General features: G+C 40.7%; 1 long non-coding RNA gene across 1 annotated transcript; it reads right to left on the reverse strand.

Annotated features, from left to right (window-relative positions):
* Positions 1-1,802: 1,802 nt before the first annotated feature.
* On the reverse strand, positions 1,803-14,298 carry LOC107833616 (uncharacterized). Its single transcript, XR_001659381.1, has 3 exons — positions 14,204-14,298; positions 9,066-9,069; positions 1,803-1,814 (listed from the first exon to the last, which is right to left on the reverse strand). It is a non-coding gene; the product is annotated as an uncharacterized LOC107833616 (long non-coding RNA).
* Between the last annotated feature and the right edge of the window lie 10,434 nt (positions 14,299-24,732).

Raw genomic sequence — 24,732 nt, forward strand, 5'->3', positions numbered from 1 at the left:
CTTAATACTGGCTATCGGTTGGGTAAATAATTTCATTTCAACCCTGGTTGACATGATGTTAATTTGTCTGAACAGTTTTTACAGCCACAGCCTGACCCAGTGAGAGACTGCTCATGTTTATTCAGAACCAGTCTATATTTCACTGTTCAGCTCCCCATCACTCTGGTCCAGTCAAAGCACAGAAATTCATCTAAAGGACATAAATCTCACCCAATGCTTTCTGTCAGTGGTTTGTATTTGAGTGAGATGAAGTGCTGCAGTCTTTGGTTATGTTTTGCTTAAAGTAGATTTTAAAAGAGCAACTCATTTTTTTACTGCTGTTCTGATCTGTTATGATGAACCCAACGTAATTTAAAATCTCTTAGAAATGTCATTAAATAAAAAAGAAAACAAAACCATAGTTTTGTTTACATCTTAAAATTGTGCTTTTGTTAACAGTGTGGTTATTAATACTCTGCATCACAGTATGAAGTGTTGCGCTACGACTTGTTTTCCTTGCAAAGCATAATAAAGCTTTAGTAAAGAAGCTGAACTAATGTTTGGTTGGACTGATCCAAAGGTTATTTTTTTACTTTTGACCCAAAGTTTCAAACAACAAGACAATTTAAAGCTAATCAGCAAGTCTCACTTTGAATGACTAAAAAAACAAAAAAACAAAACAAAACAAAACACAAAAAAAAAAAAAACAGGAAATTGGAGTGGCATAGTCAAAGTCTGGATGTAAATTCTATTGATAGGCTATGGACTTAAAACAATTCTGCAAGGAAGAGTGGGTTGAGTTGGTTGGAAGGGCTCATTCACACCAGTCCTGTTTAATCCGCTTTAATTGAACTCTGATTCGTTTGTCTAGAAAGTCCTGGTCATTTGGGAAGGTGTGAATGAATCGAACTCTGGTTCCCCAATAGACCTAGGAATCAGTTCTGTTAAAATGAACTCTGGTGCTTTTTGAATTCATATGTGAACATCAAACAGACTGGAGACTGCTCCACCAGCAGCGCAGAGCATTCTGGGCAAACGCAACCAAAACAAACACGCTAGTGTAGCTCTAGTGGGACAAATGGCTTAAATCTTTTACCAAAGACAAAAGAGAAATGCTAAAAACTCACACTACTCCTTTTGTGTCTACATTTTGTGAAGACGGAGGACGGAGGATGCACTCAATAAAACCTGTCTTCCTCCAAGGTTTTCGTGTTAATTTGAGGAACTTTTCACCACCACAGGTGATGAGGTGAACAGGCTTTGGTTAGTTTCACACAGGGCAGCATGAAAGAGAACCACATCAACTGAAAATGGAACAAATGTTTCCCTAAAAGATTCTTATTGCAAATGCATGATGGCTGTTTCAGAGTGTCACTACCAGTTGTTAGTAGTGACACCATATTGGTAGTGACATGTAAAAACTTCTTGCATATCCAACCAGGTCGGAACATGTAACCTTTTTCACTTAATGGAATAAATTGTCGTTTGAAAACTGCTTTTCATGTTTTGCACTCAGGTTAAACCTTCACACTAAATGGACGCTTTGATTTCATCACAGCATCCATTACAGTTCTGTACTTGATAAAATAAAATTTAATTGAATTATCCTTGCATAATATTCATTTTTTTATGATGATCTGAAAAAACTGAAGCATGGTTAAAAAAAAAAGAAAAAAAAGAAGAAAAAGAAACAGCCTGAAGATGTCTGTGGATGGAAAAATATATTTTTTGAAGTCGAGCTAACTTGTTACAAATTTGTAAATGTAACATCTTAGATCTTCAACATAGCTTGTTTTAAATACAGATCCACGGTCAGTGGTGTTAGTTAGTTAGTGCTTCACATCACAGTGAAAGAACCAACGACAAAACGGCGACTTGTGGCCCTGAAGCATTATGGTCTGTTGAAGGGACAGTTTGCAGAGCCACTAATGTTTCCTCCTCCCTGTCTGACCTGTGAGTGTGTGAGGAAGTCCTTGCTCTTGGATTTGACGGGCCTGACACCAAAACATGGCATTCAGTTCCTGCGTTCGCCTGCTTGCCTGTGACCCAGTATGAAAATTTCAAAACCTCCCAGTGTCGGTCCCGTTCATTCACAAGCAGGCTGCGCCGCCGCCGCCCATTCTCTGAGTTTTTGACCTCTCTGAAGGAGTAGCGGCAGTAAAGTTAACAAGTGAAGCACATTCCACAGTCTCCTGCAGGAGCATTTGAAGTATGGTGCAGAGAGGAGGGCACGGAGAGAAGGGCAAACATAATCTTGTTCAGAATGTCCAAAAGCCCCGGGTTTTACATCCGCCGCGTCTTTCATCTCTTGGATCCTTATTCTCCAAGTCCTTAGCCAGAGCTGGAGGTCAGCTTGTGTCATGGCGGATGTACAGAACGCACAAGGCCTGCCCAGTCGCTCGCTCATTGTTGGCGTGCCTCCCTCGTGACCTCAGCACAGCTGCAAGTCTGTCTGAATGTCTGTTTGTAGGTCATTGTCCGCTACGTCTGAAAATAGAAGGAAAGATGAGGCTCCCAAGTTTCATTTTGAGATTTAGCTTGAAGGGAACTGAAGCAAATTGTACATTTCTTTGTGTGATTTGAATGAAAAAAAAAAAAATAAATATATATATATATATATATATATATATATATATATATATATATATATATATATATATATAGGAAACATTTCGTCACCTTTCTAAAATAATGGCTAAAGTCATTTCTAGCTGAAATTAATTTTGTTTTGTTGGTAATTTTATTTTTAAGTTTTTATAAAAAAAAAATAAAATTACCACCTGTGTCATAAGGTGTGGGTGGTGGAGAGGTTGAACGCAGGCTGAACTCAGGTTGTAGTGAAATGATGGATTTAATGCTGACAGTAATGCACAAAGACAGTCCAGGACAGGCAGCATGGGAGAGAACTAAAGCACACGGCTAGTACCGGTAGCCCTGTCGCGAAGACTGACACGGAGCTTAGTTGACCAGGACTTCACAGTACCACTGGAAACTCGACAGAAACCGACGCATGTAAGTCAACATTAGACAAGGACCCGACAAGAGACAAAGACAACAGGTGGGTTTAAATACACAGGGAGGGTAATCAGGTAAGTAGACACATCTGGGAAGCAATCAAGAGGGAAGACAGACTCACAGGGGAAAACTAAAACACAGAAAAACCTCAAAAATAACCACACAGAAAACACAGATCATAACAACCTGGTTCTTTCCAAAGATTGATTTAGGGAAAATCAACAACAACAAAAAAAAAAACAAATAAAAATCAGTTTTGGCAAAAAACCCAAAACTTAGGAAAGTAACAATTTGTAACTTTTGACCCGTAAAATATAAAAGATCAAAGATATATTTATATTTTAGATATAAACCAGATTGAAATATAGAGGCTTAAGAAAAGTTTTCCAATCATCATCAGCTCTGAATTCCTAGCTTCCTAGCAAGTATTGCTAGGAAGCTAGCAGTCTGACTGGACTTACTAAAGGTCATGCTGCGGTCAGTCGTCCCTGTTGTTCATCAAGGAGCTTTACAGGATAAACATGCAATAAACAAGCCATCTGTATTCAAAGTGGCATCACAATGCCAGTCTTCTGGCTTAATGTGAATATCCTATCTCCAACAATTAGAATGTAAACTTCTTTTGAACAGCGAGAATTACAGATGTAAAGACAAAATGAATAGAAATCTGCAGAGATCAGCTAAACATAGCAGCATCATTTAGAAGGTTAACTGAAGATTAGATCAACTAATTCCATTACATTTCAAAGTAATAATAACAACAGTAACATTTTATTTGCATACCACTTTTATAAATACTCAGACATTAAAGCAGGGGTGTCCAAAGTCGGTCCTCCACGGCCGGCGTCCTGCACGTTTTAGTTCTCTCCCTGGTGGTAGTAACAACCTTTTCAGCTTGTCAATGTTCGTCTTAGGGCTTCTAATGAGACATTATTTGATCCAGGTGCGTTAAACCAGGGAGAGAACTAAAACATGCAGGATGCCGGCCCTCAAGGACCGACTTTGGGGACCCCTGCATTAAAGGGGTCAAGTAAGACTGAAAAAGAACAATGAGCACATCAAAAATAATTCAGAAAAAGACAACACTTAATAACATAAAAAAAGAAAAAACCTTAAAAAAAAGGTATATTATTATTAAATAAGTAGGAGGTCACTTCCTGGGCATTTAGCTAACGTTTTTTTATTCTTCACCTGATGAATAAACTGCGGCATGTTTTCTATCTGCTGCAACCTGCATAAGAAACGTTGAATAAATTGAAGGTAGGTGGCCTTGACATCCAGTCAGCAACACAAACACTTGCCTCATTTTGCTGCTTTCGTTTAACATAATTTTGTGGACTTCAATTGAAATCAAATCAAAATACTTCTGTTAGATCATGGCTTTCCTTTCTCCTTTTCAAAGTCGCAGAAGTGGCATTTAATGAAAAGTAACTTCTGAACATATACTTATTTCGATTACTCTTTCTTTTGTGTGGTTTTTTTTATTATTATTTAAAAGCAACATTTACCAAAGTAGCATTTGTTCAGCAACGTTTCAAACTGTGTTTAGCTGCATACAAATCCGGTTGATGAGTCGAGAAATCCTGTTAACTTCTCACCAACCAATGTCGATGGCATGACAAAATCAAATCCTTTCTGCTGCTGACACACAGCACAGTCTCCCAGAAGTTTGAGACTCTCAGAATAACCCAACCTACTGATTTCAGTTCCTTTTTTTGCCGTTTTTGTCAGGCATAAGGACATAAAACTACATTTAGGATTACAGTGTAACATAAAATGTAGATGGAAATAGTAACAGCTCGCTTCAATAGGGTGTATCTCACTGCTGGAGAACCATCAGTCACTCTGTGACTCGGAAGGATTAAGCAAGTGTAGAAAATGGATGAATAGATCATTTCCTGTCATTATGTTTGCATCGATAAAGTACGGTATCTTCATTCTTATTTGGTTATAATGTCATTCCCTCATCAAAAACATACCCGTGGCAACCATTCAGCTGGGAACAACTAAAGCTAATGATGTCGTGATGACTTACTGAAGGCCGAGTTTCAGAAAGAGCAGGAGTTTCTTAAAGCGACAGAGGCCCAATTTCAAGTTGTTAAATTACCAAGTCATTGGACTTGGTAATCTTTTAAGTCATATTTGGAAGGTAACATAGTTATTGGATTGTATTATAAAATGGCACCATGTGGCTGGGAAACACATGAAATTGCCCCTTTAAACAACTTTTTTGCAAGTTGCTTTAATGTTTACATTTTCCAAACGGTCACAATACAGATGAAAATCAAAAAAACAGGTTAAATCCTTTTTGAACACATCTTAAATGATTACATTTATCCCTATCGTTCCCCAACTAGTCTAACTTTTCTGTCCATAATGTTAAATAGCACAAAGTTTGATTTTGTGGTATTACTGGCTGCCGTCTTCAACCCTCACGCCTTGAAAAATATGCAGTTCCGGCTTTGTAGCAGGCAGTGTAATCCTTGAAAGTAAAGCTAATTATATTCCAAACACCAATTTGTAAGTGCCTGTGCAAGCTGGGGGTTGCATAGTATGGATACAGGAGATTTTGTTGGTAATCTCCATTCTCACTGCTCCCTGAAAGGCTCTTGGTGGCTTTAGTTCACAGTGGATCTGACACTGAAGGGAGGGGGAAAAAAATACTTTTATTTATCTGCCAGGCGCAGGGAGAAGCAGGTGTCAAGGTGTCACTGGCGCCGTGGTGCTCAAAGTGACTCATGACTTCCTGGCATTGCAGCTAAGATGAGTCACAAGTGTGATTAAATTGGACAAGTGGAGTAAAAGACCCTCTAATTTCTAAGTCACTGAAGTGTCTTGCAGTTTTCATGGGAAGATCATTTTCCATAAAATGTAAATCATGTCGGAACCACTAAGATAACCAATCCAGGAAGTCAAAGTTTTGTGGAATGTTTAGTGAACGTTGGATGCTAAGGTTTAACATGCTAAAAGAAAACTACCTATCTAACCCACATTTTAGCGAATGCTTGAATCTCTATAGATGTCACAAGATTTGGAGAGAGCTCCTATTAAGTCTATTGACTTGACCTAATCTGGTGTGACTTCCAATGAACTACTAATCTCTGCTTGCTATTGAACTGGCAAAACATGCTGATACCGTGCCAAGGCAAAAAAAACTGATCCAGTAGTGATCCCTACCCTCACTCAGAAGAGAGTGTGCACATTTGTAATGTGCACACTTGTGCTAAAGACCATAGAAAAAAAATGTGATTACAGAAGCGCCATCTGAAGCACTCAAGACCAAATCAATTCAAGAATGGATTCTAATGACTTAACATGCAGGCTTTAAGAACCAGCTGTCTTTCATCAAGAGCAAGTTTAGTCCAGCGCTTCTCCGCATTCAGTTCAAGTTATTCTGGGGTCTCATCAGGTTTTCTGGTAATGACCCCTAAGAAAAGATCCCAAGGCATAGTCAGGTCTAGCTGGAGGGACAGTATCGGTTCCAGTCTTGCCTAAGGGTGTCCAATGGATTCTGTTCGATTGGGGACCAAAACTGCAATATTTGCTACATTTTCAGTTGGTGCAGTTCATTTTCACAACGCACTCAGTCAAACCTACCAAACCCTTTGAAAAGCTTGTTCTCCTTCTCCCCTTGTGGTGGCGCTGCACCAAGAACCGCTGAAAACCAGTTCAGCATCATCATCCACTGCTTAAGACTCAAGTGTTGTGTCAACAGTCATGCTTTAGCTTGTGAGAGGAAGCCGGAGAACCTGGAGAAGACCCACCCATGTATTGGAAGACCAAGCAAACTCAGCGCAGAAAAAGATCTGGCTTGGATTTCAACCCGCACAGCAATGATGCTAACTATTGTGCAGCCCATTAAAACAGGGATTAATGATCAATCTAATAATAATAGAAATAAAACAATGACTGGTATACATGAAAAGTTCTGTTTTTGGAGATTATCTAATGAAGTTGCTGTTTAATTAATCAGGAGGTCCAGAGTTTGAGCCCAGCTGATTCTTCTTCTCCTTTCCTCGTCTTGTTAATGTCGGATCAAACAAGTCAACATTTAACAAATGTCTACAATCACAGCAAAAAAAGTTCACTTTCAGACCATGTCTATCCAGTTTTATGGATGATTTAGAGCTTGTTCAGATGTATTCAACAAACCATGGTCTCTGTGATGCTACCAAATTTCCCCATACAGGAAATTTGTATACAGGGATTATGTATTTATTGTTGTTGTATACAGGGATTATGTATTTATTGTTGTTGTATACAGGGATTATGTATTTATTAAGGTAAAGGGTATACATTTAGTAATTATATGCATCAGGACATTTTACCTTTGCCATGAAGTCACTTTCTTTCTTCATTTTTAATGATGCCTTGATCATGACAGTTCAGTCCTCCATACAGTCTATGAGTGTGTGCAAGTGGTCAAATAATTGTTCGCTGAACTGATTATAGAGTTGGTCAAAAGGGGGGAGCCCATTCTGAGGTAAACAGATTTTCATCAGTGCAGATAGAATGTCTGCATAGTGTAGAATGAGCCATGTTATTACTGGGCCATTGTAAATGTAGTCGCAGCGACTCCTGTGTGCTGGGTGTGAAGTATTCCAGAGTTATGATCAAACATTATGTTACAATAGAAATACAACATTTAAGCTTTCGTCACTCACAGCGACTGGGTGAATTCCCTCCCACATCTGAGTGGTTCACATTTCTAAAAGCTGCTTTCACAAACACAATTTGAAATGGAATTCTGATCTAAGAACAGAAAACGGTCTTTCATTCCTTCTGTGTTACACATGTTGTTGTACAGCCCATAACATGGGATAGCATGGCCAGATTCTATCATTATATCAACAAAATCTCAGAGTCATTTGTTGACTTTTCTCAGCTGTAAATGCAGGAGGAACAGCAGAAGACCTTGATACTCATTGTCTGTCTAACACAGCAGCTTGAAGCCAATCAAACTGAACTGATGACTTCTGACCTTGATAAAGGAACGCCAAACCCCTACGGTCTCAAAAGCTTTGTGTTAATGGGTCAGAGCAAGCGTTTGCTTAGCATATAATTAATGCCTAATAACCCCTGGTTGTTTGTCAACACTTCTCCCACTGTCTTTTTTTTTTTTTTTCTCCACGCCTTATAATCTTCAGAGAACCTGCAGGCACTGCATTCTCTGATAGCATCTTAAGCCTCTTGTTCCAATACCCTGGCCTGGCAGTAACAACACTGGCCAGTCACTCATTTACAAGCAAAGATAAATGCACAGTCCTTAATCTGTCTCCAGTTAGGGCTGTAGTAACACAACGCAGGCCAGACCCACGCCTTCAGCTCCTCCTTAGGCTTAGCTGCTCCATCAGTCGTGCTGCTGCCACATAAAGCCGCCTCCACTTTCACCTCTATCACCTGCCACACAGGTACCTCCTGATAAGCACACACACAGCAGATGTTGTGTGTGTGTGCGTGTGTGTCTGTGTGTGAAAGAGAGAGAGAGAGAGAGAGAGAGAGAGACAGAGAGCGAGAGTACTTCTTCAGTAATTAGGATGAATTCGAAATTTAGCTCTTTTTCTAGATCTGTGCATTTTTAGTCCAGAAGGTAAAACACTTACGCTATTTAGCTAAATGGTAATTTAAGATAAATACTCATTTAGAAAAATATATTTTGGCTTCCATTCATAAACATTACTTGGATCTTGTTGGGTTTAGTTTCTATATATAGCTTGGAACAAAATTACTGTTTGAGATTTGATGTTCATTTCACCAAAAAGTTTTTGGTTTCTGATTGGGAATGGAACAGGTATCCTCCAAAAAACAAGAATGAAAATGATTTCACACTAGCTGCACTTCCATTACAAATGTGTACAACTCTGTAGATGTTCTGCTGATGTCAAAAACACACAATTTTGCAACTGCGGTGTGTCCGTTGATTAAGAAATTAAATTAAGATCACATGTGAACAAGCTTGTCCAGGCGATAAGTCATTAAAAATCATGGCAGCGACGGGATGTAAACAGTTTGTGTTAGAACTCATCATCTATCAGCCATGAGAGGAGACGTCTGTGTCTTATTCAGGCAACAAGCCTCTTATACTTTGTGCAAGTGAAATATTGAGCCTGTACACATAGACGTGCAAATGCGGGGTAGTGACACAACAAGAAAGTTGAGAATTTGCCGTTGCTGCTGCTTCTATTCCCCATGTGTTGGGTCCCCCAGAGTGCCGTACGGTTCCCTTTTCGCCTCAGTCCGATGCTTCCCGTGTGTCGAGCCCACAACTGTCGATGTTTGACAATGGATTTGTTCTAACGACAACAGTTGTTTTTGCTCCTGGAACACTTATTTTTGGCTCCCGCAACTAAGTTGGATTTTTGTTTTCTTTGTTTTTGATTAGGATGGTCTTCGACGATGATTGGAAGATTATGGATTGCTTTTTGTTGCATTTAAAAATGCAACAAATGTGTCAGGACTTGGTGATGTAAGTCCACGACTTAGAAGTGACCTCCAGGAAAAAAAGTACATCTCAGTTTTCTCTCACTAATCATCTGAATTTAGTTTAATATCTTCATAGGCTGGAGGCCAATATTGTTCTACCTAGAAAACAACCACTGCTACAAAACCTATACAACAGTGGTGAATGTCTGAGTTAAACCTGAAGCACCTCCTATTGCAAGAGATCTCTCTACACATATTTTGATGGTATCCTCAGGACATACAAATTTATTTAATTTCAGCATATATTTTTGATACCCATGAATATAAACACTTTTGTGTAGGTATGGAAAATCTAAAGCAGATTCAATTATCAAAGTGTTATTTCACATGTATACCCTGCAGTGGTCGCCACAAAAGTATGGCTGTTTTTCTCTCCTATCTGGATAATATATATATATATATATATTTGTTCAAAAATCATTTCTGAGTCTTGATTGTTAATATTTCTATCACATACTCCTTTGCCCAAGCAAATCACACTGTTATGGAAGCACAACAAAAATCCCTCTCACTGCTGTCTAATTGCATGAGAAGCCAAAGAATTAAGTGAGTCTGTTACACAAGCTCATTAAAGTTCATGCTATCCACTCTATTTCCTTTTGGTCTGAATGAGACAAAGGAAGAACAATATCCCATTAAAGGCTGTTTCCTCGCCCTATTCATTCCTGCCGGTGGTGAAGTGTCGGTGTTTTTTTTTCCGTGGATTAAAGTCTGATAGCGCTCGCGGGAAGAATGACTCCTCCGTTTGAAGACTTGTGAGTACGCCAAGGAGAGAGGCAGAGGGAGAAGAGACGAAAAGCGAGGCAGAAACGAGTGCGAGACATAATGGAAGAGCTCGTCTTATGCACTGTCTTGCAGCGGGTGAATTAGGAGGCAAATAGCGTGATTATTGTGTGATGTGCTGGTGGTAGCGGCGGTGATGGCGGGATCTCGGCCAGCCCCGGGATGCAGATAGAAACCACCAGGGGTGCAGGAGAGGAGGCGAAGCGGCTGTGATTTATGGGTAGCAGCGGGGCAGATAAGGCGGCTCCCTTCATTTAAAGCCTTATCGGCCGCGTTAAAGAAAGGCCACAATTTGCAGCATTCTTAAAAGCCCCAGATGTAACTAATCTCTGCAACCTTCCAGATGATTTGTCTCAGGGAAAAACTATACATCACTCACCTGTCTTACTGATCCCAGACTCTCCTCCTTTTGGTGTACCAACTGAAACTGGTGAAGGAGAATGATTGTAGAAAATGGAAAGTTGGGACGATCCTGTACGCTTTTATTACAGGAGCAATTCCATTTCCTACACTGGAAATTGTTTTCTCTCATAATTTCTGTAATTTTCTTCAGTAAAAACATCTACATGGCAGTTGTCTGCCATGTAGATGGCATCTAGATGGCTGGCTGGCTGACTGGCTGACTGGCTGACTGGATAGATGAATGGACATCTGTGATGCTGTAGAATTTTTTTCAGCCCTTTTTCAGACTGATGCCTTATTATTGTTATTATTGTTTCTCACATTTGTAAGCTGACTGCAAACTTTTGCTATAGCTTAAGGATGCATAAGCAAGGACTGCTAAATTTTATTTACAGCTAATGAAATTGATAATTGACAGCAGGTGTGTATTTAAGAAGACTGAATGCTGGACCACATTTAATGTTTTTGTTGTTTTTACATTTGCCTTTGTTTACATCACAATAACCTGGAGTTCTAATAGGGTTGTGTAGACATTTTACATTCAAAACTGGTTAGTATGCTAATAGTGAATAGTGTAGTGTAGTTTATACAGCCTTTGACATGAGACAGGGACATGATACAATTTCCTGACTTGATAAACTGGATGGAAATGGGCAGAAGAAAAAAAAAAACTTAGCTTGAGTGGATTTAATGTTCAGCTTATGAAAGCCACATGTAAAAGGCACAGACTGAAATTAATTTGTGAACACACACATGGGCCCCATAACGCCCAACAGCCTTCAGAGGGTTAGAGAACAAACCAGAGAAGGTTCTAAATAGAACAGCTTAGCAAACACAGTCAGGTGTCTCTGTACTGGTTTATCAATACACTGGGAACTTGACACAGCCAGACCACACCACTGATCAATACTAATCACTGGAATAATTACTCACCAAAGCTTAGGTATGCTATTGATTTTATAGGCCAGTTGTTTGCATTACTGTCATATCTGATCGGAATAATCTTAAAGGGTTTTTTTTCTCTGTGTTGAAGTTTAGTCAAGTTCTATAAAATGTACGAATGTCACTGCAAGGTCTAATCAATGCTACTGAGCAGCTCCAGAGCCTTTCATGTTTCTCGGTTAGAGCTGTGCATGATAAGCAGCTCTGAACATTAATACACGAGTCTTGGGAAGAAACATTTAATTTCTAAAATATGGCACTAACTATTGGTCTGCTTAGGGGTGTTTAGAAGATTCATTGGATCTCCGTTTTCGCTGGTCTTAGTCATTTCAGCCTGCTTAGGCTGAAAATGTTATCAAAGGAACAAAACATTATGTTACTGTACATTAAGTTTCTACACCTGTACAACAGACCGTTGTTAATTATGTTGCTGTTCTCTCAGCAGTACAGCTGCTGTGTTATTATAGTAAAGTTACCTCGGTGGACGGCAGCAGCTTTATCGGTCCGGCTGAGTGGAGCAAACTTGTGGATTTTGGTTCAGGCTGTCAGCTGTGGCGAGGCGTTAAAGGCGGTACGTTTCTGTGTTTTCCCAGATCTCACAGTTGTTTGAAAGTAATCCCTGCGGACATGAGATGAGCTGATCAATCAGGCGTATCGATGCAACCTGCAGTCCCAAGATGTGGAACTTTAGCCTAACTCAGGGAAACAGAGGAAAACCTCAACAATGGTGTCATGTGAAAGTGTAGACCTGTAATGTCACCTCATATGTTGTCAGCTCTGAGGATTTCTTTCCTTTTCTGCACACAGACTCTCATATAACATCCAGTACTACAGAGAAAAGGGACTGTTGCTGATAATAACTAAATGGGGCCTCACACACAAAATATGTCAGCTATTGTTAAATATTGAAATTCAAATAAAGAAATAAATATAGGCAAGGATACAAAAAACATGGTTATAATTCTTCAGGCAGCATTAGGCCTGAAACAACTGCATCACAGAGAACATTTTGCTTTAAGTTTTGGTGTAAGCAATGTGAAATTATAGAATTATATGGTATTTTTAATTTAAGACGGGCCAATCCCCATTATATATTTTACCAATATGATACAAAAGCAGCTGCAGGAAGAAGTGCATTGTAATTTTTTGCATGTGTCTTTGCATCACTCCTTCCCTGCTCAAACTGTGACCTCACTCATTTTTCTGCTCTGTTCTGTTGATAGTTGGGTGGAAATATGTAAAAAGAAGAGCAGAAATGTTCATCTTCAGGTCAATCATCTGCAACAGGCCCCCCGTCTGGTAATCCCTCCTGCTCCGTCATTCACCTCTGTGGTTAGCATGAGTAGCTACAATCCTCCAAAGCTATTGCCATTTTTGAATTTTAAGCGTCTTTTTTTTCCTCTTTAAATTGAGCATATATATTCATTTTTATATGCTTTGCTGTGTTCTACAAGTGTAATTAGTCTGGGATACTCAGCAGTTGATATTTCACCCTCCCGCCCCGCTTCCATTCTTAAGTATTCATGAAAGCCAGTGATCTGACAAATGGAATTTTTCAGCACGGTAGCATCTTGCATCTCAGACCTCATTCCGAAGGATAATCCTGTTTAAATATCCCGGCCCAGTTTATGCAGCCCAGGTAGGGAAATCTTAGCATTTAAAATGCTTACACTTACATACCTTCATAAAGTGCATGCAGTGTAAACAATGGTGCATAGTGCACGTGCCAGGATAGGATATTTACATTGTTACAACGTAAAGCAAAAATAAGCGATGTGCCGATATGAAAATTTGGGCCAATATTAATTTTTATGTAAGAGATATATGACAATAATGTAAATTTTTAACTGGCGTTTCAACGCCTTTAGGGGAAAAAAAACAACAACCAGAAAGAGATGGATAAAAAGAATGGTTGTTCATATTGGTGTCATAGATTTTATACCAAAATGTAGAACCAAGATATGTAATGTGATCTAACTGCCTTATTTACAACACAAAAGCAACAATGTGCATGCTGTGTATCGCATTTATAAAAATATTAAGTAAACAATATCAACTACCATCACTATATTATGGCTATCAAACAATTTCACAAGAAAGCTTTACTCTAGCAACCTGCATGATGCTAAGGCTAAACGTGTTGGCTGGATCAATCTGTCTGATCAGTCATGACCTTCTAAAAGGCCAGCAAGAAAGGAATAAACTTTTAGATTTTGCAACAGCCTCACCTGTGCAACATGCGCCAAGCAGCGTGGTTTAAGGCAGATTGATGATCACCTGCCGTGGTGGACTGATGCACCAGGTACCACATGATGTCAACAGGGACGAGGCAGATGTCAGCTGAAAAAACAGTGACAAACTTAACAGTGTACTTGGAGACATGCAGTGAGCAATGTTTCTCACTGAACATTTTCTCTAAATCCTCTAACACATCCAGTGCTTTCAGGAGTTTTTTCACTTTCCTACAACTTTTGCTGCAATACAACATGTGCCTACTAATTTTAACTTCACAGAAAATCACTTCAAAACTCTGAACTAACCATTTGAGTAAATACCAAAAGTTCAAAATAACAATAAAAGAACTGTTTCTCGGTGCAACGCCGGTAAAAACGTTGTTGAAGGGATAACAGAGGAGCCATGTTGTGGTGACTTCCTGAAGGCGGAGTTTCAGAAAGAGCAGGAGCTTCTTAAAGACACAGACATAAAATTTCAAGGCATTAAATATCTTTTATTGCCTTTATGTAAAGGTAACAGTTACTTGACTGCACTACAAAATGGCCCCATGCGCCATTTTAAAACACATAAAACTGCCCCTTCAGTGCCTTAGTGTTGCTTAATACTAAATGATGAATATAAATATGTATAGCAAACTGTGTGATTCATTCTCTAAAGAGGAACAAACAGAATATCCCTCTAGTTTTTTTTTTCTTTTCTGTTGCGTTCAGGAAATCAGCCGACCTCCTCGCCCCTTTAATCTGCAACGTCCTCCCGGCTACCAGTATCTGCCTCAGGGCCGCTGCAGCCTTGACTTTGCTGCGCCGGCCTATTCTCAGTTCACCAGGCTAATTCATCACAAGCACTCCACTAACACCAAGGTCACCCACATAATGAGGAGAGGGTTATTGTGATAAAGGGGTAAAAGCTACGATTGGATCTGAGCCAAATGGCCAAAGACGATCACTTTCCGGGTCTCCTGTTTATCCTGCAACCTCCGTGACTCAAGCGGTCCGCACACACAGCGGTGGCCGCTCCGATGCTGTGTTGGCAGCTTGCTTACCCTCCTCTCTCTTTTGTTGTCGCGGCTCACTGGGGAGCGTCCCTACAAGTCAACTGGCATTTGACGTGGTGTGGGAGGAGGCCGGGGTGTGTTGGGAGTCACCTATTTCCTAGGGAGGCAGGGCCTTTTTGGTCCATTTGCCCACCACCGGGTGCACCCCATCCTCTCTGCCTCCCCACCAACCCTCCTCTGTCTCTGTCTCCCGTGCGTTCCCCTCACCGCTCCAGCCCACCTGCACGCCTGACAGACAGACAGATGCTATCTACCGTGCATCTCCAGCTCTGGGCCTCTATCACTCTCCACAAACAGCCCCATTGCTCGCACACAGGCTGCAAATTTCGTCTGCCTCTCTCCCCCGCAGATAAGGGCCGATATCAGTGACAGAACATATTTTATGTATGAAATGTAGCTCACAACAAGCAGTCAAGCATTAGGTTTGTTTAAATAGACGATCCTTATCGCCGTTCTTTCAACGCCGACTTTCGACATTGTTCTCCGTTTATTTCCTCTTTGCCCAACAATTCTTCTCAAGCTATCTGGCCCCCCCATGCCCCCGACAATTGCCTTTTAAAGAGCCTCCTGTCCAGGGGCCGAATTCATTGCTATTTTAATTATAGCCGCCGCTGTGGTGCGAGCGGGACAGAGGAATATTTCCAGTCGCACACTGCCTCCCTCCCGAACCCATCCAGTCGACATTCCGGCGGATTATTTGCCGGGGATTTCTCATGTCAAAGAAGCAACACTTTCCACCCCCCATCCCCCAGCCCCCTACTGTTGGCTGTTGTTAGCATCAGATATTGGATGATTTCCATTTAGTGCTTAGGTTATGCTTGTCAGTTTGTGCCCAGCATTTTTGTAATGATAGAAATAAGATCTCACATATGCCAGGAGTCTGGCTGACATAATAGTTTGGCTTGTGCACGTGTCTGTGTGTGTTCGAGCAACTACAAAAAAATATGCCTTCTCTACTTTTTCAATACAGAAAGTTGCTAGAAATCACATTTTCAGGGATGCTTTTTAAAGGAAACAATGAACATGCTTTACATGTGTATTTGACAGGACGTCTTTTCAGAGTATTTCAAGAGTATTTCAACCCCTTGTTCTGACACAACAAGCCATGGCCTGGTACATTGTGTGTTGGTTGACCCCTCCTACTCTCCTCCACCCCCCCAAAAAGCAAGGCCTCACCCCCACGGCACACGCAGAATGGAGGCGGAGGCGGTGACGGGGGGATATGCAGGTCATTACCATAACAAGCTGGCGTGTTTCTGAAGATACACTTGTTCAAAACAGACAGGGGGCAAGAGTGGAAGGGGGTATGAGGGGGCTAGTCCGGGGTGGCAACGCCAGCCCAGTTTATTTCAATAACAACACCCAAACACATGGCCTATCTGGTGAGACTTTGAATGAAACACTTGGACCCTGATGGAGAGATAAGACACAGATGCCAAAAAAGCGAGATGGCTGAACTGGCCTCTTGACCCTCTCTTTGCTTTTTCGTTTGTAGCCAATAAAGTCAATCAGAGTCAACATGGTTTAAGATCCAGGTTAGACTTGATTTTTTTTGTTGTTGTTGTTGAATGACTTTCATTAATATTACTTCAAAATATCAATATAACTTGAGGGGTTAAAAATAAAAAAGCAGGCTCTGCTCATATCCATTCACTCTTGTGTAAACCTGTATTGTTAATTAAAGCGCGATCGTTTTCACATGAATGGCTCCGTATTTACCACGGGGCGACTGATGTATCCCTTGGGAAGACGGTGTCAAGTGCTTTAAACATTACCAGATGTGTACTCAGTTGGCAGGAGCCTTTGCCAGTTATCAAACAACAGTATGGTTTTAAAAATTGCTTCGAAACAGCAGAAAGTTTGTACATTTTAAATGTCTATTATTAGGACCTTAATATCTCTGTTGCTGAGCACTGCTGGTCAGCTGACAAACCGCAAATTAGCATCACTCATGATTCTTACTTAAGGTAACGCTGCTAACCAGCTTAATTGTTAACTGCTGTCATTACCTTTACACAGTTATGCAGCAAACTGTTTCTAAATTTAGAAAGAGTTTGTATTTTTAAGTCTTTGCATGAAAATCAAAATAGCAGTAAATCCTATGGATAATTTTAATTCTCTCTTACAGAATTAACTACATACTAAGCTACAGTTATGAATAGGCATAGATAATGGTATAAAAGTATATAAGAGTTCAAAAAATCTAAAGTTCTTATTTTTATTTTCCATCCCACCATGCCTATGGTTTAAGCTACTGTAAGAAAAAACGCCAAAAAAAAGTGTCAGAGTGACCAGAGATTTTTATGTCTGTGTGAAGTACAGACTAAGACAGCATTGTCCCTTCTGTTCCCGTTACTGACAGTCAGCTGGCTGAAAGGAGGTTACCTCACTTTTCTTTTGTTTACTAAGAAGACAAATTCTGTTTGAAAGTATTTCTGATTTTCAAAAACACAGACAGTCATTGTGTGGCAACAAAAAGTACAATACTCATAATTGTTCATATAGGTAACAGTCTGAAGCTAAAGCTGATAACCTATCACTGGGATGTAATCATAAACAAAGCTAATAGAATAGAAAAGAAATATCCTTTATTGTCCCACAGAAGTGAAATGCAGGTGTAACAGCATGTAGAGTCACAAAAGGATAAAGTATTTAAAAAAGTATAAAAACCAAAAATACAAACTAGAACTTCAATTATCAACGGTTCCAACTCCAACCCAGCAAGTCCACCCCTAAGAATAGCAAACTGTACAGTAAGGACAAAATGACATAAAAATACCATGCAGTTATCAGAAATAGCCATTTGTTCATCATACAAAATTGATGCAAAATTAAGTCGGAAGTTATTCTGTAAGTTTTAGGTCTTTTTATAAAGTCAAATGATAAATATTATCTGTATTGACCTATACCTAATCATTCATTACTAAAGCTCGTTGTGTTAGTTTGTTAATTTTCCAAAAACCAACTTGTCCAAAAATAGGCAACATGTAAGCTAACAGCTAATTGCTTAAATGATAATAATTATAGCAAAATGCTATAATTATTCTCAGCTAGCTAGTTAGACCAGTGTTATTTTGTGTCACCAACTAGTTCCTCATAACCTCCGGAGATTTAAGGTGCTTTGCAAACACATAATAGTTGAGCTCCAACATATCAATCACACAGACATACAGATAGCTTGAAGCTGTCCCGACCGCTTTAGCAGCAGCGCATATGCTGTGAGAATCTCCCACCAACAACAACACCACTTTTCATAAACACAGGTAATCCTCTGGGGTAAATCGGAGCTAAAAATAATTTTTAAAAAAACTCAGTGAAAAGCAAGCAGCCCTGCGCTTTAATATTTGCGCAGATATAGCACGGCGCTTAGATTCAGGAGGAGATGTCCTAAATCTCAGCTTGATTTACCAACGTTAACCTCGGCTTAGCCGCGGCTGAGGGGTGTCGCGTGCTGGAGAGCCTGTTGAGAGTTGGTGGAGTAGTTGTAAATATGTGGTAACACTTTCAGCGGTAATCCTCCAGCACAAAGAATTGCCAGAGATTATGGACCGGTTGTCTGACAGAGAGAATCCTCCGGCACAATCAAATTCCTATGGCTGCTGAGATTTGGAGAGGGCACAATACCGTACGGCTCGGCTCTCCCGGTAATGTGAGGGCGAGCCGTTCCCTCGATGAAGAGCTAAGAAGCAAATATAGCATGAAGTGCATATTAGGTAAACAGTGGTTTGCTTAGCATTATAGTAGGGAAAAAGTAGTCGTGTCTGGGTGTTTGGCTTTTTTTTTTTTTTTTTCTCCTTCTGTGCCTGTTGATACCGTTGATTCCACGCTGACCTGAGCCATGGAGACGTGAGAACCGGCACACACACACCCACCTCCCCCCGTCGCTCCTCCTCGGGGCACAACGCAGTCGCCCTCGCTGACACGTTTTGAGTGGGGTTTAAGGAAGTGATGTGAAGAGAGAGTGTGAGGGAGCGAGAAAGCCCACCGCAGCCCCACAGCCCCGAGGATGAATAGAAGATAGAAGCCGTTTTCATTTCAAAAATCGGCCTCTGCACTTGGCTGAACCTACAATAAAAGTTGATAATTGAGAAGTGAAAGAGTGGGATCAATATGACTGTGGAGAGAGAGAGAGAGAGAGAGAGAGAGAGAGAGAGAGAGAAAACGAGGCTTGGGCTTATGTTTAATGCAGTTTAACTGATATTTAATATTTTCCGCTTTCTCTCTCTTCTTCTCCTTTTGTCCACGTTAAAATACTTCAAAAAGAATTCTAATAAAGTGGAAATTAAAAGGAGCGTAGATTGGGGTTGGAAAGAGAGGCCTCTAATCCTGCTATCTCTTAATAATTCAAAGTCTCTTTTATTTTCTGAATAAAAAGTGGAATTAATCTGGCACTGTGAAGCTGTCCTCTCTTCTCACTGTTTAAATAAATCCCCGTTCGTACATTAGACGAGAGGAGGCCGGCTCTGGCTCCTCGCCAAGCTCTGTGTCAATTCCCTCCTGCCTCCTTCCTTTCTCTCCCAGCCCCTCTTTATTCCCTTTCTTTTGCTTTCTGCCAGGGAGGGACCTGAGAGGGAAGCCGTGACACCAGAGAGCTGCTATCTCCAGAACCTGCTCGGCACACAGGCCTATCACAGGCAGCTAAGACCACTCAGCTCAGGCAGCCAAAAAGGCACCCTTATGAAACTTTACCCAGATATTAGGGGCACTGTGAAGCCAACTGATATGTTACAAAGACACTGTGTAGAGGGGGATGACCATTTCTAGTATTTATATGAAGCTTCACCAGCTGGAAGCATAAGTAGTGTTACTATTTTGGCCTTTAGCTGAAATGGAGCAGTAGGGCTTGGGGAGGTTTTATTCTTTTGCAGCGCTTTTTTTTTTAATCATATGATAGCAAAAAGAAATATGTCACTATTGAAAGAGCAAAGCATGTGGAACCACTACTGTGATCATAAGGGACTGTTTTTGTGAAACATCTGATGAGCAGTTATGTTTTATAAGCGCTGCATTTAGTCTCTGCATGTAGGTGTTATTTTTGGCCAGTTGGATAAACTGGAAGTGTCCTTTAAGGTGAAGTTCTTCAAATTAAACAAAAGTGGGGTCAAATGTTAGCGTTGGTTTGTGCCGCAAAATTCTTGCTTTGTGCCACAATCATCCTAAAGACGTTAAGAAATGTATCCAGAGGTCATCAAAGGTCAGCCTGTCCGCCCAGAATTACAAATCAAACGCATTTGGTCTCAATAAATTGTTAAAAAAAAAGAAAAAAAAAAAGCTTCTCAAACATAGCACAAATTAATTTACATCAAAACCAACACAAACATACAGAGCTCGACTGGGGACATGAGAGAAAAAAATAATCGTGGTCACGACTTAATATTTCGTAGTAATAAGTAGTGATCATGAGGAAATAAGTCATGGCCACCTGTTATCTCATGACCACAACTCAATGACTCGCAGGAACGATTTGATTCTAACTAATGGTGGCCACAAGTTAAGTCGTGGCCATGAGTTGCTTATTGTTTTCTCCAGACGGGCTCCAAACAAATGCAGTAAAATCATTTGGCACCATTTTCATGTAATTTGAAGGTTCGTACCTTTACTCAGGTACAAATGCGCTATAGATTTCAATGGCAGGTCAAGGAGCTAAAGCTCACGCTGATAATGGAAGAAGAGTTGAGAGAGAGAAAAAATGTGGATTAATGTGACAGTTCTTTTTTCTGATGTGCAGCCGCAGTGATGTTTCCACCAGCAAACATTTCAGTCAGTGTTCTTACACAATTTCTATAATTTGTGCACAAATGGATGGCATAAACTTTTATCTTTTTTTTTTTTTTACAGAACAAAAGGCAAATCTTTGAGACTGACACTATGAAATAAAAGGAGCTTAGGCTCTATGTGTAAATGCAGAGAACTGAGGTTTGGGGGAGGGGTTGGGGTGTAGGAAGAGGCCTGAGCACAAGCACAAGGGGGACTCCGGCTCCCTGATTAGCTCTGCCCTCTCTATCAGGGTCCATGAACTCCCCCTGCAGCTCTGCTGAAGGCTACAGGAAGCTGATACAGTCGGCACGCCACCACCCCTCATGACAAATCAGCTGGTGATGAACGCCGAGCTTCTGACTAACTTTGTCCTTTATTCTACAGCCTCTCATCTGGTCAGATATTCCATTTTATGGGTGGGCATTTATCGTGTTTATCATGATACATTTCTTGTTATAAGAGTGTTTATTTATCGTTGTCACAATAAATAATTGAAGTGCAATTCCATTTTCAAACCTCCCTAAACAGTCCCTATTATCGGGATAGATAATGTTATTTCCTCCACTGTTTGTTCAATGAAAGCATCAATACAGTTACTGTGTGCAATTTGGTGACACAAATCTCACATCTGACATTATTTGTGTTTGTGGGGCTGTAATTGCTGTAACACACAGGCACAGTCATATTGTTACCTAAAAGAGATGTAATAAATAGTTCTTATTTTTATCGTTGTCGCAGTAGTACTATAAAATATTGTGATAAAACTTCAAGTCCACATCGCCAACCCCTATTCTGTTTCATTGATAAGGGTTTAATGTAATTTGAATTCATAGAAAACATGCTGAGAACTCACAGGGTTAAACATGCCACCTTCGCCTTCAATCGCCAACATACACATCTGATTTCACGTGTCAGGAACACCTTGATTTTTTGTCTGCTGGTGAAAATTACACGCTTGGTCCAGGTACCAGTCTTCCTTAAATCTGACACAGTTTTTTTTCTCCCATTGTGATATTGCTCTGCACTGAAATCTTGACTTTATATGTTATCAGAGATAAAAATATATAAATATATCAAAGGAAGAAGGAAATAGGAGGAGGCCCTGAGGGGAACGGGGAGGGGAACTGCAAAAAAAAAAAAAAAAAAGAAGAAAAAAAAGGTGTGTCTTTAAGTTGCCTGAAGGCAACAAAAAGTCATTTTCACTGAGGTGTGGTCTATTTTTATTTATATATCTCCTCCGCTCTGTTTCTTCATACATACTGTTTGTGGGGCTATCATTATACCAGAAGCAGAGGTGGGGGTAAAAACCATTTGCATTAGTATCACTGTCTGACTCCAGGCTCTAAGCAATGATACTTTATTCCATACCATTCAGAGTGCCATTATCACTTCACCCCCTCTGTCCCCTCTTCCAGCTGGAAGCTCACACACAGGCACACACACACACACAATTACACGACGCGCCGCTCGCGCTATTCCCATCCGCCGCGATCGGCAGATAGCATCTCGCGCAACACTGGCGCAGAGGTACAGGACGGGCGCGGAGGGGAAGCGGAGGGGAGGGGGACATTTCCGGAGGGGGGGTCCTGGCATGTAATTGTCCTGGTGAGCACTCAATAGCACCTTAAACCAAGCAGGCAATCTACAAAGCTGTGCGGTGAAGGAGGGAAAGGCCCCGTGGCTACGGGGACCCTAATAGGAACTTCTTTCTCACAGAGATAAATGGAGAAAGTTCCCTTTTATTTATCGGTAGCTGCTGTTTGGGACTGGGGCTATCAAAGCGCAGCGGTGCTATTTATCCCTTCCAAAAAGGATTCGTCCAACACAGGGCTGAGGGCGAAAGGAGGAAAGAGAAGGCTGATGGAGGAGGAGGAGGAGGGAGGAGGAAGAGGGGGGCGCTGGAAATTGGCAGAAACAGAAGGTCAAACTGTTTATCGTTTTTATTCCCATGTCTCTCCCTCTCCTTCATTCTTCCACAACTCTCACTTCACCTGTTGTGGTAAGAGACTGAGCGGCAGAGGGGAAAACTCTTTGGCTGGCTGTCACGGTCCAAATCAACAAGGTAACTTAAAAGTGTTGTAGAGGAAGTCAAACAAACAATTCTTCTACTTTTACTAATAAGCTTTATATGGAATGAAACGAATAGAAAGAGACATAGGGAGGAAAACAATTAATGATTTTCAACTCTTTACACCAATAAAAATGCTAATCTTGAAGCAGTTACATTTGGTAGTCTTTACTCGGATACTGCTAAATAAAACCAACTAAATAGTAAATAAATTAGTTATTTATGTAGATTAGCTATGTGTGTAATTTAAAGCTGTAGCCTTAGCGCTGTCAATCAATGCTCTTCAATGTGCTAATAGTGGGGAACCACTTGCAATTCCAGGAAAACCGTTTATCAGCCATCATCAAAGGCTATGCTAGCTTTAGAATTCATAGCAGGCTATATGTTGTGGTGAACCAGCTACTAAACTAAAAGGTGACAAAGAAACTAACACTGAAAAACCCAAAACTATTATTCCAACCTTGCAGCGAACCCGGACAGAACATGGCAACCCAGGACTTTCTTTTCTGCAAGACAACAATCCTATCTACTGCAGCACCTGTTAGTAAAAAGAAAAAAAGGAAACACAAACTTTAACAAAGATGTATTTCATACTTTTAATAGAACCTACAAAACAATCTGACATGTCAAGGAAGCGGTCCTTCTACAATTACGGCTCATTCAGCTTATTTTCAATTAATATAATGACCTCTCAGTTTCATCTGCAGCCGTTGCCGTGACAATGGGAGCCCGCTGGACGACTCTCTTTGAAGCCCAATGTGGTTTAGGAGGTGAAGGAGGGCTGAGCAAACCACACACTTGTGATGAATGACTTCGCTGATCCATTACTGTCTATTTCAGTCTGGTAATCCAAATGGGAATGCCCACATCAAAGCCTGGCTCCTTCCTTAGAGGAATTCCCCTCATACTTGGACATGCAAATGAGCAGTGCCTCCTCCAGGCCCCCACACCTGATTGAGGCGTGCAACGCCATTGCCAGCGATGCTCCATGGGAATTACATACCAAGGGATGGCATCCAATTGGACCAAACTTCCCCTAAGTAATTTGCTTTGGCATTATTCGCTGGCATAGTCGGGCGTTGGAAGCACTTCCCTTTATTTCACGGCCATGCCGCGAGATTTCTGGCCGGACCTCGCTTGGAAGCCACATTATGGCTGAGAATGGAGAGAAAGAGGGATTTGGTTTTTACAAAAGAATAGAACACGGATCTGTGTTGAGTGTCTGCGCTCATTCAGGTTTTGGAGGATGTTTTCACTTGTTGCCTGAGCTTATGACTAGATGTTCCCGATTCCTTGGCTCTTCCCGATTCCTGTTTTGAGTCAGACGATTGTCTCCACACCGCCAGACAAGTTTTCACATCCCAGCAACAAAAGACTGTTAATCTAAAGCTACAACTACAACACTAATTCATAGGCGTAATGCAGCGTTTGGAAAGACAAGAAGGAACGTATTAAATGTGCGTGTGTCCTTTGGTGTTGCTGTTTTTACGATGTCTTATGAAACGTTTATGTGGAAAATGTCTGGACAAAATAGAAAGGGTATTGGGAAAATAGACAAATTTTATGCTTCCAGACAAAGACGAACTTCTTTTTAAAAAAATCCATGTTCTCCCCTAGGGATCACAAGTGGAAGACAGGCAAGAGAATTCTTATTAAATTTGTAAATTCAATAAGTATTCATAATTTTTTTTACATTTTTCTAAAAATTCAGCTCAACCTATTGAGATGAAGGGACGAGGGGGAGTGGAAGAGATTAACATAGTTTAAGACTGAAAAGTGTGGTGTGAATTTATATTCACCCCTTCTTAAGTATAATACCCATAAATAAAAGTCAATGCAACTTCTGCTCTTACATAACAGTGGAACCAACCTTTTAAAGAGGGAGAGGGGAATTATGTAAAACCAACATTTGGGCTTTCTGTCATGTTATTGTTATTCCAAAGATGGAGGGCTGCATTGATTCTTTAATGCTCCCCTGCGTCTCCTCCGCTCAGCTGTGGTGGATCTGTGCATC

The sequence above is a fragment of the Poecilia formosa genome, unplaced genomic scaffold (assembly GCF_000485575.1).
Source record: "Poecilia formosa unplaced genomic scaffold, Poecilia_formosa-5.1.2 Scaffold413, whole genome shotgun sequence".
NCBI lineage: Eukaryota > Metazoa > Chordata > Actinopteri > Cyprinodontiformes > Poeciliidae > Poecilia > Poecilia formosa.